Source organism: Mya arenaria, chromosome 13 (assembly GCF_026914265.1).
Source record: "Mya arenaria isolate MELC-2E11 chromosome 13, ASM2691426v1".
Taxonomy (NCBI): Eukaryota; Metazoa; Mollusca; class Bivalvia; order Myida; family Myidae; genus Mya; species Mya arenaria.
The window spans coordinates 47,703,011-47,715,683 of NC_069134.1; the positions used below are offsets into that span (position 1 = coordinate 47,703,011).

Sequence of the window (12,673 nt, forward strand, 5' to 3'; positions counted from 1 at the left end):
TTTTGGTTTATTTCTATTATGTAGTGTAGGTTATATTTTATTGAATAAACTTTCTTATTCGATGTCATTATTATCTTTTTTTCATTGCAAAGCGATGAAAATCATTAAGATAATACATGTCATCACCAAATGTTACAAGCATATCTTAATTATATATCTGAAGTTCTGACGACCATATGGTTGTCGCAATATCTTTTGCAAAACCGTTTGGCGCTCAGTTTACAGTTTATAGTTTTGAAAGATCATTTTATTCTCATTATTCTCTTCAAACATCCATAGCTAGGCTTTGATATTCCTCAAACAAAAACTGATTAAAAAACAGAATTCTCCACATACTTTAATTGTTAGTTGACTCAAACGTATCACTATCACGACAAAGTGTGGGTTTTCTGATGAAAACACATTGAGGCGGACAAGGAGACCCGAACAAACGTAATGGATAATACGACCATAGCCTCAGAAATCCACAATTTCTATGAGTTTACTGGCTAAATATATGAGACATAAAAATAAAGACCTTAAATCTATTAAAAATGAAGCAGTTTTATAACAGTAACTGGAAAGGCTTATGTCACTGGCATGATCTTTAGCACATGGAGTGTTTAGGAAACGTTACATAATGACGTAGTGTGATTTAGATTTCAAAGAACTCTTCATGTGCCCTTTACATATATGTATACGATATTTCAACTTATCACTTATCCCTTTTGAAAGGCTTTACAATATAAAATCCTCATTCCACATAACTATTACATCCGAGCAGTTGACCAGATCAATAGCACTTATATAGCACTGGCAAATACAACTATGCCCAGTAAGAGTACTTACAAACATTTCGTTATTATGTCTTGTTATTGCGTCGTTATTATTTAATTGTATGAAATGCGTTGAAAGTCACACTATTAAAACTATGTGAATCAGGCCCATGCCTTAGCCAAATGGGATAGAAGGACAAATTCGCAACTACTCATTCAGAAGAGCTCTGACAACCCAAACTCTATTAAGTAGATTGCTTATTTCCATAAAGTAATTATAACCACCGCCAAATATCCATTTATACATGTATGCCCGCCTGGTTGTTATGGAAACATGAATGTTGGGGAAGCATGTATGTATGCCCGCCTGGTTGTTAAGAAAACATGGATGTATTCATGCCTGGATGTTAGGGAAGCATGGATGTATGCCCGCCTTGTGGTTAGGAAAACATGTATGTATGCCCGCCTGGTTGTTAGGGACGCATGTATGTATGACCGCCTGGTTGTTAAGAAAACATGGATGTATTCCCGCCTGGTTGTTAGGGAAGCATGGATGTATTCCCGCCTGGTTGTTAGGAAAGCATGGATGTATGCCCGCCTTGTTGTTAGGAAAGCATGGATGTATGCCCGCCTTGTTGTTAGGGAACATGGATGTATTCCCGCCTGGTTGTTAGGGAAGCATGGATGTATTCCCGCCTGGTTGTTAGGAAAGCATGGATGTATGCCCGCCTTGTTGTTAGGAAAGCATGGATGTATGCCCGCCTTGTTGTTAGGGACGCATGTATGTATGACCGCCTGGTTGTTAGGAAAGCATGGATGTATGCCCGCCTGGTTATTAGGAAAGCATGGATGTATGCCCTCCTTGTTGTTAGGAAAGCATGGATGTATGCCCGCCTGGTTGTTAGGAAAGCATGGATGTATGCCCGCCTGGTTGTTAGGGACGCATGTATGTATGACCGCCTGGTTGTTAGGGAACATGGATGTATTCCCGCCTGGTTGTTAGGGAAACATGGATGTATGCCCGTCTTGTTGTTAGGAAAGTATGGATGTATGCCCGCCTTGTTGTTAGGAAAGCATGGATGTATGCCCGCCTGGTTGTTAGGAAAGCATGGATGTATGCCCGCCTTGTTGTTAGGAAAGCATGGATGTGTGCCCGCCTTGTTGTTGGGAAAGCATGGATGTATGCCCGCCTGGTTGTTAGGAAAGCATATATGTATGCCCGCCTTGTTGTTAGGAAAGCATATATGTATGCCCGCCTTGTTGTTAGGAAAGCATGGATGTATGCCCGCCTGGTCGTTAGGGAAGCATGGATGTATGCCCGCCTTGTTGTTAGGAAAGCATGGATGTATGGCCGCCTGGTTGTTAGGAAAGCATGGATGTATGCCCGCCTTGTTGTTAGGAAAGCATATATGTATGCCCGCCTTGTTGTTAGGAAAGCATATATGTATGCCCGCCTTGTTGTTAGGAAAGCATGGATGTATGCCCGCCTGGTCGTTAGGGAAGCATGGATGTATGCCCGCCTGGTTATTAGGAAAGCATGGATGTATGCCCGCCTGGTTGTTAGGAAAGCATGGATGAATGCCCGCCTGGTTGTTAGGGAAGCATGGATGTATGCCCGCCTGGTTGTTAGGGAAGCATGGATATATTCCCGCCTGGTTGTTAGGAAAGCATGGATGTATGCCCACCTGGTTGTTAGGGAAGCATGGATGAATGCCCGCCTGGTTGTTAGGAAAGCATGGATGTATGCCCGCCTTGTTGTTAGGAAAGCATGGATATATTCCCGCCTGGTTGTTAGGAAAGCATGGATGTATGCCCGCCTGGTTGTTAGGAAAGCATGGATGTATGCCCACCTGGTTGATAGGAAAACATGGATGTGTGCCCGCCTGGTTGTTAGGGAAGCATGGATGCATACCTGCCTGGTTGTAAGGGAACATGGATGCATGCCCGCCTGGTTGTTGGAGAAGCATGGATATATGCCCGCCTGGTTGTCAGGGAACATGGATGCATGCCCGCCTAGTTGTTATGGAAGCATGGATGTGTGCCCGACTGGTTGTTAGGGAACATGGGTGCATGCCCGCCAGGTTGTTAGGGAAGCATGGATGTGTGCCCGCCTGGTTGTAAGGGAACATGAGTGCATGCCCGCCTGGTTGTTGGGGAAGCATGGATGTACGTCCACCTGGTTGATAGGGAAACTTGGATGTTTGCCCGCCCGGTTGCTAGGGAATCATGGATGCATGCCCGCCTGGTTTTTAGGGAAGCATGGATGTGTGCCCGCCTGGTTGTTAAGGAAAATGGGTGCATGTCCGCCTGGTTGTTGGGGAAGCATGGATGCATGCCCGCCTGGTTGTTGGGGAAACTTGGATGTTTGCCCGCCTGGTTGTTAGGGAAGCATGGATGTATGCCCGCCTTGTTGTTGGAGAAGCATGGATGTACGCCCACCTGGTTGATAGGGAAACTTGGATGTTAGCCCGCCTGGTTGCTAGGGAATCATGGATGTTTGCCCGCCTGGTTGTTAGGGAAGCATTGATGTTTGCCCGCCTTGTTGTTGGGGAAGCATGGATGTACACCCACCTGATTGGTAGGGAAACTTTGATGTTTGCCCGCCTGGTTGCTAGGGAATCATGAATGTATTCCCGCCTGGTTGTTGGGGAAGCATGGATGTATGCCCGCCTGGTTGTTATGGGTAATTTATAAAGCTGTTCGCAACAAAAACATTACGAAAAAATATCAGCCCACAATAAAATTACGCTTAACTGTACAAAGTGAGTATCCATGAATTTTGTCCTCTTTCATAGTGCTTTAAAGGATGCTCTGATATGCACCTACGATTACATTCATCGCTTACCAGTTAACAATCATCAACCAACCGGTACACATTCGTCACCCGACAAGTATCACCCGACCAGTTAACATTCATCATCCGACAAATTCACATTTATCATCCGACCAGTTAACATTCATCACCCGACAACTATCAATAGACCAGTAATCATTCATCACCCGACCAGTTGTCATTCATCACCCGACCAGTATCACCCGACCAGTTGACATTCATGACCCGACCAGTTAGCATTCATCACCCGATCAGTATCATCGACCGTTACCATTCATCACCCGACCAGTTAACATTAATCACAAGACAAGTATCATCCGACCAGTTAACATTCATCACCCGACCAGTATCACCCCACCAGTTAACATTCATCACCCGATCTGTTAACAATCATCACCCGACCAGTTAACATTCATCACCCGACCAGTATTACCCTGCCAGTTAACATTCATCACCCGACCTGTAAACAATCATCACCCGACCAGTTAACATTCATCACCCGACCAGTATAACCCGACCAGTTAACATTCATCACCCGGGCAGTTAACATTCATCACCCGGCCAGTATTACCCTGCCAGTTAACATTCATCAACCGATCAGTTCACTTTTATCACCCGACCAGTATAACCCGGCCAGAAAGCATTCATCACCCGACCAGTATTACCCGGCCAGTTAACATTCATCACCCTACCATTTAACATTCATCACTCGACCAGTTAACATTCATCACCCGACCAGTATTACCTTTCCAGATAACATTCATCACCCGACCAGTTAACATTCATCACCCTGCCATTTAACATTCATCACCCGGTCAGTTAACATTCGTCACCCGACCAGTTGACATTCATCACCCGACCAGTATCACCAGTCCAGTTAACATTAATCACCCGACCAGTTTAACCCGGCCAGTTAACATTCATCACCCAATCAGTATTACCCTGCCAGTTAACATTCATCACCCGATCAGTATTACCCTGCCAGTTAACATTCATCACCCTGCCAGTTAACATTCATCACCCAATCAGTATTACCCTGCCAGTTAACATTCATCACCCGGCCAGTATTACCCTGCCAGTTAGCATTCATCACCCAATCAGTATTATCCTGCCAGTCAACATTCATTACCCAATCAGTATTACCCTGCCAGTTAACATTCATCAACCTGCCAGTTAACATTCATCAACCGACCAGTATTACCCGGCCAGTTAACATTCATCACCCGACAAAAATTACCCAACCAGTTAACATTCATCACCCGACCAGTATCACCCGGCCATTTAACATTCGTCACCCGACCAGTTAACATTCATCACCCGACCAGTATTACCCGGCCATTTAACATTCGTCACCCGACCAGTTAACATTCATCACCCGACCAGTATTACCCTGCCAGTTAACATTCATCACCCGACCAGTATTACCCGGCCAGTTAACATTCATCACCCGGCCAGTTAACATTCATCACCCGGCCAGTATTACCCGGCCATTTAACATTCATCACCCGACCAGTATTACCCGGCCAGTTTACATTCATCACCCTACCATTTAACATTCATCACTCGACCAGTTAACATTCATCACCCGACCAGTATTACCTTTCCAGTTAACATTAATCACCCGACCAGTTAACATTCATCACCCTGCCATTTAACATTCATCGCCCGGTCAGTTAACATTCGTCACCCGACCAGTTAACATTCATCAACCCGACCAGTATTACCAGACCAGTTAACATTAATCACCCGACCAGTATTAGCCAGTTAACATTTATCACCCAATCAGTATTACCCTGCCAGTTAACATTCATCACCCGATCAGTATTACCCTGCCAGTTAACATTCATCACCCTGCCAGTTAACATTCATCACCCAATCAGTATTACCCTGCCAGTTAACATTCATCACCCGGCCAGTATTACCCTGCCAGTTAGCATTCATCACCCAATCAGTATTACCCTGCCAGTTAACATTCATCACCTTGCCAGTTAACATTCATCACCCAATCAGTATTACCCTGCCAGTTAACATCCATCACCCTGCCACTTAACATTCATCAACTGACCAGTATTACCCGGCCAGTTAACATTCATCACCCGACGAGAATTACCTGACCAGTTTACATTCATCACCCGACCAGTATTACCCGGCCATTTAACATTCGTCACTCGACCAGTTAACATTCATCACCCGACCAGTATTACCCTGCCAATTAACATTCATCACCCGACCAGTATTACCAAACCAGTTAACATTCATCACCCGACCAGTATTACCAGACCAGTTAACATTCATCAACCGGCCAGTATTACCCTGCCAGTTAACATTCATCACCCGACCAGTATCACCCTGCCAGGTAACATGCATCACCCGCCAGTTAACATTCATTACCCGCCAGTTAGCATTCATCACCCGACCAGTATGACCCTGCCAGGTAACATTCATCACCCGCCAGTTAACATTCATCACCCGACCAGTATTACCCTGCCAGGTAACATTCATCACCCGGCCTGTTAACATTCATCACCCGGCCAGTATTACCCGGCCAGTTAACATTCATCACCCGCCAGTTAACATGCATCACCCGGCCAGATAACATTCATCACCCGGCCTGTTGACATTCGTCACCCGACAGCTATAACTAGAGCAGTTAACATTCATCACCCGACCAGTTAACGATCATCACCCGGCCAGTATTACCCGGCCAGTTAACATTCATCACCCGCCAGTTAACATTCATCACCCGGCCAGATAACATTCATCACCCGGCCCGTTAACATACGTCACCCGACGACTATCACTAGACCAGTTACCATTCATCACCCAACCAGTTAACATTCATCACCCGACCAGTATTACCCGGCCAGTTAACATTCATCACCCGACCAGTATCACCCGGCCAGTTAACATTCATCACCCGACCTGTTAACAACCATCACCCGACCAGTTAACATTCATCACACGACCAGTATTACCCGACCAGTTACCATTCATCACCCAACCAGTTAACATTCATCACCCGACCAGTATTACCCGGCCAGTTAACATTCATCACCCGACCAGTATCACCCGGCCAGTTAACATTCATCACCCGACCTGTTAACAACCATCACCCGACCAGTTAACATTCATCACACGACCAGTATTACCCGACCAGTTAACATTCATCATCCGACCAGTATCACCCGGCCAGTTAACATAAGTCACCCGACCAGTTGTTATTCTGGTGTGTGATTTTTTAAGAAAAAGTAATGATAAGTATGCGTTTAACGTTAACAAATGTGACTCAATCAACGTCGAATGAAAGTAATTTATATTGGTATTTTATTACTATTATTAATGTCAGCCTGTTTTGTACTGAGATGTATTTGTTCTAAAATATATCCGAATAAATCTATGAATGCAAAACAAAATACACAGACACAAAAGCATTTTAAGTTTGCCTTTCTTTTTTAATTTGAAGATGTATCACTCGGAGTTAAATGTTGAATACCTATATAGATTCTACCTATTTCAAATCGTAAGAAACATTTTTTTCTATCCATAAACATTTCGGTCCTGTAGTAATTTTGTGAGTTCCTGATAAAGAACCTCATGCCAACATTTGCAAAAACTTGTGTAAGTGGGTTATGGCTGGTTAGTAAAAGTATGTTTTAGCACGCGTGGGGCCAACTATGAATTCATTGACATACTGTCATCTATCATGCTCTAATTGATATGGTAAGGATTTTAAGGTTGCACTACAATTTATTTTATTTTGTAGGTTGTAAGTTTAATCTGTGATTTACTAGTAGAACTTCAACGAGTTTACTCCTCGACTTACCTATAGTCCCTTATACAAAACAGATACGTTCTAAATTGATGTAAGGGCCGTGTGTTTCCGGTCATGTGACCAGTGCTGGAAAAACCCGTCTTACATACCCCATGTAAGATGAGTTTCGCGCAACAACGCGCCACTTCTTATTTATTTTATTGTATGGTTAATGAAACGTATTTTTTTATATTGTGCCATACTTTTTATTAAAATTGAAAATAAATAATCATTAAAACGCGATTTTTAGAGAACCTATTTAACGTCAATAGTGATTTTAAATTACTGCGCTTTATGACGTCGCAACGCGCGTTTTGGTGAAATGTACAAAAGTGCGTTTTTTACGTTATTTTTTTCCACAAATTAATAATTTAAGATATGCAAGAAAAAAATCAGTAATGTTTTTTCCTGTCCGGATAAAAAAAACGACCCTCGGACACGCTCGGCAAGCCTCGTTACTGGCACAAGCGCGTGCCCTCGGGTTGGATTTTTCTATCCGTACCGGAAACACATAATATATACTTAAAGTTCATTCTACACTGTCGCTTGCTTTTGCAAACAAAACTAAAAATACTCATCACGAATGTGATTCACATGTTATAAATTGCTTTAGATGTTTTTTTACGATTATTGTATTTTTACATAATGATCGGTCGTTTGTATTCTTAATATAAACCATGCGAACATACACAGATACTAAACACATACATACTGTTGTTTTTGAAGAGCAGCGACTATTTCCCGTGCAAATGTTCCTGTATTTCAATTATTCAATCTTTAAGTATATTATTAATAAAGTGTGGTTGACACGTTTCATAGTCGAGATAGTGTATTTAATAATCAACTTATTCACAATAAAAGTGTATGTATCGGCAAAGTGATACAAAGTAAAACATACATCAACTTAAAATTACTACCAGCGGCGGTTGAGATAAGCAATAGTACGTTACAGAGTTTGCTTCAGGTGTGTTTGACGTACGAAATGAGTGCACGTGACCTATCTAGCTATGGGGGTTTGATAATAATAATTAAATTGAAAATTAAAGTACAGTACAATAGATAAACAAATAGTCAATAATCTCCAAATAAATTAAACATATTTCTTGGTTTATATAAACTTGAGTTTAATGCTACGACCCTGTTGTTTGTGTTGGAAACCGAAGTATTACATGAATACTGCGGTGGTATATGTGTCGCTTTTGCCCATATATGTTTAACTTGTCTCTTGCATAGAACAACGGCGATATTTTACACACAGTTAACTTTTAGTTCTACTCGTCTGCATGATAAAATATGATCAATTTAAGCCGGAAGATAAATATCAAAATCAATCCTCGTAGGTGAATATGTCTGACAGACTTGAAGGAACTTCATTAAACTGACTATAAAAAGAACTGTTTGTTTCTAAATTGGACGCAGCTTCAGTAAATGTAACATCGTTATACTCTTCATCCATCTCATGCCCGAAGAAGTGTTAGTCTAGGATGACTTTTCCGAGACCGAATCCCACTTGCCAGGAAGCATCTTGCAAGCAAACACAAATTGATAACATTCTCGAGTTTTGTCATCAGTTGTTAAAAAACATATTTCACAATAAAGAACAAGACTCTACGTATCAAATAAACTTTTAGACCATATATGATCCAAATGCATCATATCAAATTTAGAAAGAGCTATGCGTGATTCTGCATAAATCTTGTCAGACTGACAAAGAGCTATGTTTGATCATACATGCATCATGTCAAACTAACGAATAGCTAATATCCTACATGTATCATGTCATACTAACAAATAGCTATGCGTGATCCTACATGCATCATGTTAAACTAACGAATAGCTAATGCATGATCCTACATGTATTATGTCATACTAACAAATAGCTATGCGTGATCCTACATGCATCATGTTAAACTAACGAATAGCTAATGCATGATCCTACATGTATTATGTCATACTAACAAATAGCTATGCGTGATCCTACATGTTTGATGTCATACTAACAAATAGCTATGCGTGATCCTATATGCATCATGTCATACTAACGAATAGCTAATATCCTACATGTATCTTGTCATACTAACGAATAGCTATGCGTGATCCTACATGCATCATGTCATACTAACGAATAGCTAATGCATGATCCTACATGTATCATGTCATACTAACAAATAGCTATGCGTGATCCTACATGCATCATGTTAAACTAACGAATAGCTAATGCATGATCCTACATGTATTATGTCATACAAACAAATAGCTATGCGTGATCCTACATGCATCATGTCATACTAACAAATAGCTATGCGTGATCCTACATGCATCATGTCATACTAACGAATAGCTTTGCGTGATCCTACATGTATGATGTCATACTAACGAATAGCTATGCGTGATCCTATATGCATCATGTCATACTAACGAATAGCTAATATCCTACATGTATCATGTCATACTATCGAATAGCTATGCGTGATCCTTTATGCATCATGTCATACTAACGAATAGCTATGCGTGATCCTACATGCATCATGTCAAACTAACAAATAGCTATGCGTGATCCTACATGTATCATGTCATACTAACGAATAGCTATGCGTGATCCTATATGCATCATGTCATACTAACGAATAGCTAATATCCTACATGTATCATGTCATACTAACGAATAGCCTTGCGTGATCCTATATGCATCATGTCATACTAACGAATAGCTAATATCCTACATGTATCATGTCATACTAACGAATAGCTAATATCCTACATGAATCATGTCATACTAACTAATGACTTATATCCTACATGTATTATGTCATACTAAGGAATAACTAATATCCTACATGTATCATGTCATACTAAGGAATAGCTAATATCCTACATGTATCTTATCATACTAACGAATAGCTAATATCCTACATGTATCTTGTCAAACTAACGAATAGCTAATATCCTACATGTATCATGTCATACTAACGATTAGCTATGCGTGATCCTACATGTATTTTGTCATACTAACGAATACCTAATATCCTACATGTATCATGTCATACTAACGAATAGCTAATATACTACATGTATCATGTCATACTAACTAATAGCTATGCGTGATCCTACATGCATCATGTCATACTAACGAATAACTAATGCATGATCCTACATGTATTTTGTCATACTAACGAATAGCTAATATCCTACATGTATCATGTCATACTAACGAATAGCTTATGCATGATCCTACATGTATTTTGTCATACTAACGAATAGCTAATATCCTACATGTATCATGTCATACTAACGAATAGCTCATGCATGATCTTACATGCATCATGTCATACTAACGAATAGCTAATGCATGATCCTACATGTATCTTGTCATACTAACGAATAACTAATGCATGATCCTACATGTATCTTGTCATACTAACGAACAGCTAATATCCTACATGCATCATGTCATACTAACGAATAGCTAATGCATGATCCTACATGCATCATGTCATACTAACGAATAGCTCATGCATGATCCTACATGTATCATGTCTTACTAACGAATAGCTAGTGTCCTACATGTATCTTGTCATACTAACGAATAGCTAGTGTCCTACATGCATCATGTCTTACTAACGAATAGCTAGTGTCCTACATGTATCATGTCGTACTAACGAATAGCTAATGCATGATCCTGAATGTATCTTGTCATACTAACGAATTGCTTATGTCCTAAAAGTTTCATGTCATACTAACGAATAGCTTATGCATGAATGCATGATCCTACATGTATCATGTCATACTAACGAATAGCTAATGCATGATCCTACATGCATCATGTCATACACACGAATAGCTAATGCATGATCCTACATGTATCTTGTCATACTAACGAATTGATAATGCATGATCCTAAATGTATAATGTCATACTAACGAATAGCTTATGTATGATCATACATGTATATTGTCATACTAACGAATAGCTATGCATGATCCTACATGTATCATGTCATACTAACAAATGGCTAATGCATGCTCCTACGTGTATCTTGTCATACTAACGAATAGCTAATGCATGATCCTATATGTATAATGTCATACTAACGAATAGCTTTGCATGATCCTAAATGTATCATGTCATACTAACGAATTGCTTATGTCCTAAAAGTTTCATGTCATACTATAAACGAATAGCTAATGTCCTACATGTATTATGCCATACTAACGAATAGCTAATGTATGATCATACATATATAATGTCATACTAACGAATAGCTATGCGTGATCCTACATGAATCATGTCATACTAACGAAAAGCTAATGTATGATCCTACATATATCTTGTAATTCTAACGCATAGCTAATATCCTACATCAATCATGTCATACTAACGAATAGCTCATGCATGACCCTACATGTATAATGTAATACTAACAAATAGCTATGCGTGATCCTAACTGAATCATGTCATACTAATGAATTGCTAATACATGATCCTACATGTATCTTGTCATACTAACGAATAGCTAATATCCTACATGTATCATGTCATACTAACGAATAGCTTATGCATGATCCTACATGTATCTTGTTATACTAACGAATAGCTAATATCCTACATGTATCTTGTCATACTAACGAATAGCTTATGTATGATCATACATGTATCTTGTCATACTAACGAATAGCTAATATCCTACATGTATCATGTCATACTAACGAATAGCTTATGCATGAATGCATGATCCTACATGTATCATGTCATACTAACGAATAGCTAATGCATGATCCTACATGTATCTTGTCATACTAACGAATAGCTAATATCCTACATGTATCATGTCATACTAACGAATAGCTAATGCATGATCCTACGTGTATCTTGTCATATAAACGAATAGCTAATGTATGATCCTACATGTATCATGTCATACACACGAATAGCTAATGCATGATCCTACATGTATCTTGTCATACTAACGAATTGATAATGCATGATCCTAAATGTATAATGTCATACTAACGAATAGCTTATGTATGATCATACATGTATATTGTCATACTAACGAATAGCTATGCATGATCCTACATGTATCATGTCATACTAACAAATGGCTAATGCATGCTCCTACGTGTATCTTGTCATACTAACGAATAGCTAATGCATGATCCTATATGTATAATGTCATACTAACGAATAGCTTTGCATGATCCTACATGTATCTTGTCATACTTACGAATAGCTAATGCATGATCCTACATGTATCTTGTCATACTAAAGAATAGC

General features: G+C 40.0%; 1 protein-coding gene across 1 annotated transcript in view; it reads right to left on the reverse strand.

The window, feature by feature from the left end:
* Window positions 1–8,248, reverse strand: part of LOC128214543 (uncharacterized) — a 124,200-nt gene extending 115,952 nt beyond the window's left edge. Inside the window, exon 1 of the mRNA XM_052921060.1 lies at window positions 8,112–8,248. The gene's annotated coding sequence lies outside the window, so the exon portion shown is untranslated. The remainder of the gene's footprint in view (window positions 1–8,111) is intronic.
* Between the last annotated feature and the right edge of the window lie 4,425 nt (window positions 8,249–12,673).